We start from the raw sequence: 8,424 nt of genomic DNA on the forward strand, positions 1-8,424 counted from the left end.
CCTAGATTTAGATACGGACCACTTACATCTAGGGACGTACCGTCTACATCCAGAGCCGGACCATCTACATCAGCACCACCGGCACCACCCGCACCACCCGCCCCACCTGCACCGCCTGCCCCACCAACTCCCTCTAACGAGGAACTGATGAGGGAGATTGAGACTCTCCGAGCTCGAGTCACTAAGCTCGAGGAGCAGTTGGCTCGAGGAGCAGTTCACCCGCCTTCACCGTAGGACCTTGTATTTAGATTTCATGATGTAATCTAGATATAGTTTCATGTATTTCATATGTATTGTACGAACTTATTCAGATGTATGTAACTTATTATTATTAATGAATGGAACTTTATGTTATTTAACGATGTTCTATTTACATTACTGTACGATGACTCTGTGGTATTTGTACCTAGATGCGTTATTTAATAACATGTGATGTTTTGATTCCATGTTGGTTAATATATACTATATTATTACATATTGAATGCTGGATTTTGACTTAAGTCAAAACTTTTGTTTAGAATACCATGGCCAACAGAAGAACCACACCTACCGCAGCCCAGATTGAGGACATGATCAGTGAACGGGTCGCTGCAGCCCTAGCAGAAAGAAATCTCAAAGCTCCACCGCCACCACCACCGGTTATTCCACCCGTTCGAAATGGGTTTACATACAAGGAATTCCAGAGCTGCAAACCGCATAACTTCAGCGGCACCGAGGGACCAGTTGGTCTCACCAGATGGTTCGAGAAACTTGAATCAGTATTCCGAGTTAGCAACTATTCGGAGGACAATAAGACCATGTTTGCATCTTGCACGCTATCTGACGGCGCGCTAACGTGGTGGAACACGTTAGCTCAAGCAAAAGGGATTGATGAGGCGTATGCTACGCCTTGGGAAGAGTTTAAGTGTGCTATGATTGAGGAATATTGTCCAAGGACCGAAATACAAAAGATGGAGATCGAATTTATGCAGTTGAAAGCCGTGGGAAACGATCTTAACAGTTACAATCGTAGGTTTTTGGAGTTAGCATTAATGTGTCCAACTATTGTCACCCCCGAATTCAAACGAATGGAGCGATACTTTTGGGGACTTCCTAAGTCCATCAAGGGGAATGTCACCTCATCCAAACCACCGACTGTTCCTGAAGCAATGCGCATGGCGCATACTCTCATGAATCAGATTCTTATTGATGAGCCGGAGAAGGCTAAGTTTGAGGCTGGTAGTAGCGAAAAGAGGAAATGGGACAACAACCACAACAACCACAACAACAACAACAACAACAACAACAACAACAACAGGGGGAGAAACTACGATCAAACCCCCGCCAAGAGGCACAACAACGGTGGAAACCCTAATCCCAACAACAACACCAACTCCAACCCGAACTACAAAGGAACCTTACCACAATGCAAACGGTGCTACAAACACCACACTGGGTATTACAATGTTGTCTGCGAGAAGTGCCAACGGGCTGAGCATATCGGGAAAGACTGCAAGGTCACCACTTTGAATGGGAAGCCGAACACCAATGGGCCAAAGAAGTGCTACGAATGTGGACAGACGGGCCATTTCAGAAATGCATGCCCCAACAAGCAAAAAGATGGCGGGACACCCCGTGGTAGAGATTTTAATGTTAATGCAAGGGATGCACGCGATAACCCCGACTTGGTGACAGGTATATTCACAATCAACAATCTTTTAGCTTCTGTCTTGTTTGATACTGGTGCAGATAGAAGTTATGTATGTAGACATTTTTGCGATAAGATTAATTGGTCATTAGTCCCGTTAAAAGAAAGTATGCTTGTCGAGGTCGCAAATGGAAAACTTGAAAAGGTTGACCATATTAGTCGTGGAGCTGTTATCAACATAGCTGGTGCAGATTTCGAAATTGACTTGATACCTATCAAACTGGGAAGTTTTGACGTGATCGTCGGTATGGATTGGTTGAGCAAGATAAAGGCCGATATTATCTGTGGAGATAAAGCACTTCGCATACCACAAGGAGATGGCGAACCACTGGTTATCTATGGAGAGAGATGTACCTCGAAGTTGAACCTCATTAGTTGCGTGAAAGCGCAAAAGATTATGAAGAAGGGACGTTTTGCTGTCCTAGCACATGTGAAAACGGTAGAAACTGAGGTGAAGAGCGTGAACGACATTTGAATTGTGAACGAATTTTCTGATGTCTTCCCAGAGGAATTGCCTGGATTGCCGCCGCAGAGAGCAGTAGAGTTTCAGATTGATTTAGTGCCAGGAGCAGCACCTGTAGCTCGCGCACCTTATAGACTCGCACCTTCCGAGATGCAAGAATTACAGAGTCAACTACAAGAGCTGTTAGACCGTGGATTTATCCAACCAAGTTTCTCGCCTTGGGGCGCACCTGTTCTGCTTGTGAAGAAGAAGGACGGATCTTTTCGTATGTGTATCGACTACCGTGAACTCAACAAATTGACTATCAAGAATCGGTATCCTCTTCCACAAATTGACGATCTTTTTGATCAACTACAAGGATAGAGCGTTTATTCAAAGATCGATTTGCGATCCGGATATCACCAGCTGAGGGTGAAGGAAAGTGACGTGATGAAAACTGCATTCAGGACTCGTTATGGTCATTATGAGTTTCTCGTGATGTCATTCGGTTTGACAAATGCACCTGCTGTGTTCATGGACCTCATGAATCGTGTCTGCAAGCCTTACTTGGACAAGTTTGTTATCGTCTTCATAGATGATATCCTCATCTACTCTAAGAGCAAAGAAGAACATGAGCAACACCTCCGATTAGTGCTTGAACTCTTAAGACAAGAGCAACTCTACGCCAAATTCTCCAAGTGTGAATTTTGGTTGAAAGAAGTACAGTTTCTGGGTCATGTTGTGAGCGACCAGGGTATCAAAGTTGATCCCGCTAAGATTGAAGCCATCAGCAAGTGGGAGACCCCCACTACTCTGACGCATATTCGTCAATTCCTAGGTCTCTCCGGTTACTACCGAAGGTTCATTGAAGGATTTTCTCTGATTGCGCGTCCTTTGACCGCGCTGACTCACAAGGGCAAGAAGTTCACTTGGGAACCCGCACACGAATCAGCATTCCAAACCTTGAAGAAGAAGTTGACCACCGCACCTATCCTATCACTTCCTGAGGGCAGTGACGACTTTGTTGTTTATTGTGATGCATTGAAGAGTGGTTTTGGTTGTGTACTGGTGCAACGATCAAAAGTTATTACCTATGCCTCCCGACAATTGAAGATTCACGAGCGGAACTACACTACTCACGATCTTGAACTTGGAGCCGTTGTCTTTGCGCTCAAATTGTGGAGACATTATTTGTATGGAACTAAGAGCACTATCTTCACCGATCACAAGAGTCTCCAGCACATCTTCGATCTGAAGCAACTGAATATGAGGCAGCGTTGATGGATCGAGACGCTCAACGACTACGATTGTGAACTCCGTTATCACCCTGGCAAGGCCAATGTTGTAGCTGACGCTTTAAGCCGAAAGGAGAGGATGGCACCTCTTCGTGTTAGGGCTCTGAACATCACCATCCATTCGAACCTCAACAGCCAGATCAGAGTAGCCCAAGTTGAGGCTCTCAAGGAGGAGAATATATCTCACGAACATTTGAACATACTTGTCTCTCGATTAGAGGTTAGGGAGCCTGGACTTCGATGTTATGCCGGAAGAATTTGGGTACCTTATTAGGGAGATCTATGAAACCTAATACTTGATGAAGCACACAAATCGAGATATTCGATTCACCCCGGTGCGGGCAAGATGTACCTTGACCTTAAAGAACAGTATTGGTGGCCGAATCTTAAGAAGGACGTTGCGACTTATGTTGGTAAGTGTTTGGCTTGCTCGAAGGTTAAAGCTGAGCATCAGAGACCTTCTGGTTTACTTCAACAACCGGAAATCCCACAATGGAAGTGGGAAAGGATAACAATGGACTTCATCACCAAGCTACCAAAGACGGTGGGCAGATACGATACCATCTGGGTTATTGTTGACCGCCTCACCAAATCTGCACACTTCCTAGCGATGAAGGAAACTGATACGATGGAAAGACTTGCTCAATTATACATTAAGGAGGTTGTATCACGACACGGTGTACCTTTATCGATCATCTCCGATCGCGATCCCCGTTTTGCCTCTAGATTTTGGCGTTCTTTGCAAGAAGCCATGGGAACTCATCTTGACATGAGTACTGCTTATCATCCTCAGACTGACGGGCAAAGTGAACGAACGATTCAGACCTTGGAGGACATGCTGCGTGCATGTGTCATCGATTTTGGAAAGGCTTGGGAAAGGCATTTGCCATTAGCCGAATTCTCGTACAACAACAGTTATCACTCTAGCATTAATGCTGCACCTTTTGAAGCATTGTATGGCCGTAAGTGCCGATCTCCTATTTGTTGGGCTGAAGTAGGCGAAAAGCAAATCACCGGACCCGAGGTAGTCCACGAAACGACGGAGAAGATTGCTCAGATCCAAGCTAGACTTAAGACTGCCCGTGATCATCAAAAGAGTTATGCCGATCATAAACGTAAAGACTTTGAATTCAACGTTGGTGATCGTGTAATGTTGAAGGTTGCACCTTGGAAAGGTGTGATCCGTTTTGGAAAACGTGGAAAGTTGAACCCACGATACATTGTTCCTTTTGAAATCTTGGAACGGGTTGGACCCGTTGCTTACCGTTTGGATCTACCAGCGCAATTGAGCACAGTTCATCCTACCTTCCACGTGTCAAACTTGAAGAAGTGTCTTGCTGCACCAGAACTTATCATACCACTGGAAGAACTTACAATTGATGACAAACTCCACTTTGTGGAGGAACCTGTTGAAATTATGGATCGTGAGATCAAAACTTTGAAACGCAACAAGATTCCGATCGTCCGAGTGCGATGGAATGCCAAACGAGGACCTGAGTTTACTTGGGAGCGAGAGGATCAAATGATGCGGAAGTATCCTCACCTTTTCCCGACTCCTCCATCTACCTCAGCTTAAATTTCGGGACGAAATTTTCTTTAACAGGTGGGTAATGTAACGACCCTGGAATTTCTAATGTTTATCTATTAATAATTATTATTATTAATACGTGTGATTAAACGAATGTATGTTATTACATTTACATGTTGCTACGATTGTCCGTACTTGACTTTTAAGTGCCCGAAACGTCTTTGTGACACCCGGAACTTCACGAATAATATTTTCAAGTATTATTTGCATTCATGATTAAGTTTTATTAATCATTTTAATTAACTAAGGTTGTTGGTTAATTACTTGGGCTTTTGTTGGACTTTATTTGTTAATTATTGAACTTGGGCTTTGTTAGTGTAATGGACTCATGTTATTGGACTTCCAAGCCCACCCTACTTCTTAGTTGGACTAGTTAGCCCATGTCCTACACTTGTAAGTATCAATTAGATGGAGACTACTTAGTTTAATACTTGAAGGAATCTAGTTACCATAATCCCCATGCACATACCTCTATTAACCACACTTTTTCAAGCTTTACAAACAAGTAACCATTAAACATTTGCCTTCCCCTTTTTTGCTGCAGAAAAACCGTAGGCCATATGGCCTTGGAGGGAAGTTTTGATTTCATTTTTGCTATTACTCTTTCACTTGTGTTCATCATTCATTTTCACACACTTTACTTGCAAAATCCTCTCAACTTTTCTCTCATCTCTTTCTCTCTTTTACTCTCAAATATTGTAAGTTACATGATACTTTTTTTCTCTTCCTTTCTTCTTGTAAAAACCGAAATCTAACACCATTTAATCATCATCATCTTTTGTTGTTTATTACTTGATCTTGTTGTAGCTTACTTACTTATAGTTATTTGTTACTTACTTACTTAGTTTACAAGAATCAAACTACCTAGTTGATTCTTCATTTTATCTTGTTATAACAAGAACAACAAGAACATAATCTATCTAGTTATGTTCTACCCTACTTGTTTCAAAAGATTATAAAGTTCATGGTTGAAAGACATACTTGAAGTTCATGAAGTAAACTTTAAAGTTTACTTTCTAAAGATCAAACTTTGGTTTGAATCCTTAAAGTATGAACAACCATGAACCTTTTCTTGTTTATTTAAGTTTACTTCTTCAATTTATGCACTTTAATTTCATGTAGTTAGTTTATATGGTCAAGTACTACAAGTTAGTCTTGATCTCATATCTCTTGAACAAATTAAGTTAACTTTGAAAGTTCAAGAACCAACAAATAAGTTTTCTTTAAATATAACTTTGGATCTAGACTTTTGAGTCTTGGATCTTCAAGATCAAACTAAGAACTATGTTCTACTACTTATGATCTTGATTAGATAGTTAACTTTCAAGTTTATAGTCCATGTAAGTGTCAAACCTAAGACTTTGATGTAACTTTGGTTCATCAAACTACATGCAACTCTTAAGTGAGTTGTGCTTCATGTCTTAGACTTGCACTAGGGTTATGATGGTCAAGACTTGGTTAAGATGATGTAGATACATCAATGAGTTGTACACTTGAAGCTATATGCATCAAGGATGAGAACCATGATGAACATCAAGCACCAAGACCACCGGAACCCTTTTAAACTTACTGTTTCTGTCCAAAACTTTCTGACCTGATGATTCTGGAACAGACCAGTAGACCTGGGCTGTTCTAACCTTGATTTTTAGATAGATCTTTTCGAGTAGATAACTTTTCATATAGGACTCGTCTTAATCCGGGTTACGGTTTAGGATTTATGGCCCTCTGATCGTTACTATGTCCTTTAACGTTGTGCAGAAATTTCTGACCTACTCGCACTTAGACCGTCGCCACGGTCAAACCAAGACGAGTTTGATTCTGTAAATTTTACCACACTTAAGGGACTCATATACGGAGCCATGGCCACTGGCCTCACCTTAATTCAGTAAGGGTATAGGCCGTGGTGACTGATCGAAGTCAGACTTTGTTTTAAACTACTTTCATAAACGAAACCTACTTTACGCCTTTTGTTTAATGATGAATGATGATGACCCTTAAGACCTTATTTACATACTTTTAAACCTATTAAGATGATTTACTGACTTAGTACTATTTGACTTAGGTTGAGGACCTCGGACCGTTTACTTGCACACCTTTCCCGACTACTACTTTACCGCTACATTATCATTGTGAGTTATAGCATTCCCTTTTTACTTTAACTTATTTTGGGAACTGAGAATACATGCGGATTTTATGTTTTACATACTAGGCACGAGTACTTAAACTTATATATGTGTGGGTTATACAACGGCATAAACATTCCCTTTAGCTCGGTAACATTTAATCATTGGTTTTTGAACCGTGAACGCGAATCTTAGATATGGATCCATAGGGTTTGACATCCCCACTCGGGCTAGTCGCGCTAGCATTTAACGAGTGTTTAATACTTCGTATACATACGCACTTGCCAAGTGTACTTTCAGGGGGTATAAACGTTAAGTTAGTTACCAAGTGCCCACGGTTAACATATACTTTATCATACTGTTTTGAAACGCTCTTTGTAGCACTGAAATCTCGTGGCCTACCTTACATACTGTTATACTTAAACTATAGCTCACCAACTTTTGTGTTGACGTTTTTAAGCATGTTTTTCTCAGGTGCTTGAGGTTAGCTTCCGCTGTGTACTAGTCGTGATGTAGACACCCGCTGCTTAGAGTGGTCATCGCATGAACTACTTTATTTTGCATTCAAACATTCGTACTTTTGAACTATGACTTGTAACGACCATTGTGGTCACATACACTTATTATTTGCTTCTACTTAGTGAAGCATGCTTTTGAAATGTAAAACATTTGATGTCGGTTATGACATCACCTTTTTATCGTGAATGCAACTTCTTTAATTACAGCATATAGTACTTAACCTTGTAATGATCCTGTTGTTGATGATTCATACAAGATGGTTTTGTACGGGGCATCACACCAAGTGTACTTTCAGGGGGTTATAAACGTTAAGTCTAGTTACCGGGTGCCCACAGTTATACATATACTTCTCATACTGTTTTGTTACACTGAAATCTCGTGGCCTACCTTACGTTACTGTTACAACTTAAACTATAGCTCACCAACATTCGTGTTGACCTTTTAAGCGTGTATTTCTCAGGTGCCTAGAGGTTTCTTGCTTCCGCTGTTAGATTTGCTGTCATGCTGTTATTGAATTGCTGTTAAGGACCTGCTGTATTAGTTATCCGCTGCATTACTAGAGATGTCTCATTCATGGAACTATTCTGTTGCATTCATAGTTTATGTTAATTTCAAACAATGGCTTTGTAACGACCTTAGGGTCAAATACTTATGTTTATGCTCCTATTCGTAGGATGCACGTTATCTTTTGTAAAACGCTATCTTTTTATGAATGCAAACTGGTTTTCAAATAGCATGTAGTATTCAACCGTGTAAAGATCCTGTTGTTG

The sequence above is a fragment of the Rutidosis leptorrhynchoides genome, chromosome 3 (assembly GCF_046630445.1).
Source record: "Rutidosis leptorrhynchoides isolate AG116_Rl617_1_P2 chromosome 3, CSIRO_AGI_Rlap_v1, whole genome shotgun sequence".
In the NCBI taxonomy this organism is placed as follows: domain Eukaryota; kingdom Viridiplantae; phylum Streptophyta; class Magnoliopsida; order Asterales; family Asteraceae; genus Rutidosis; species Rutidosis leptorrhynchoides.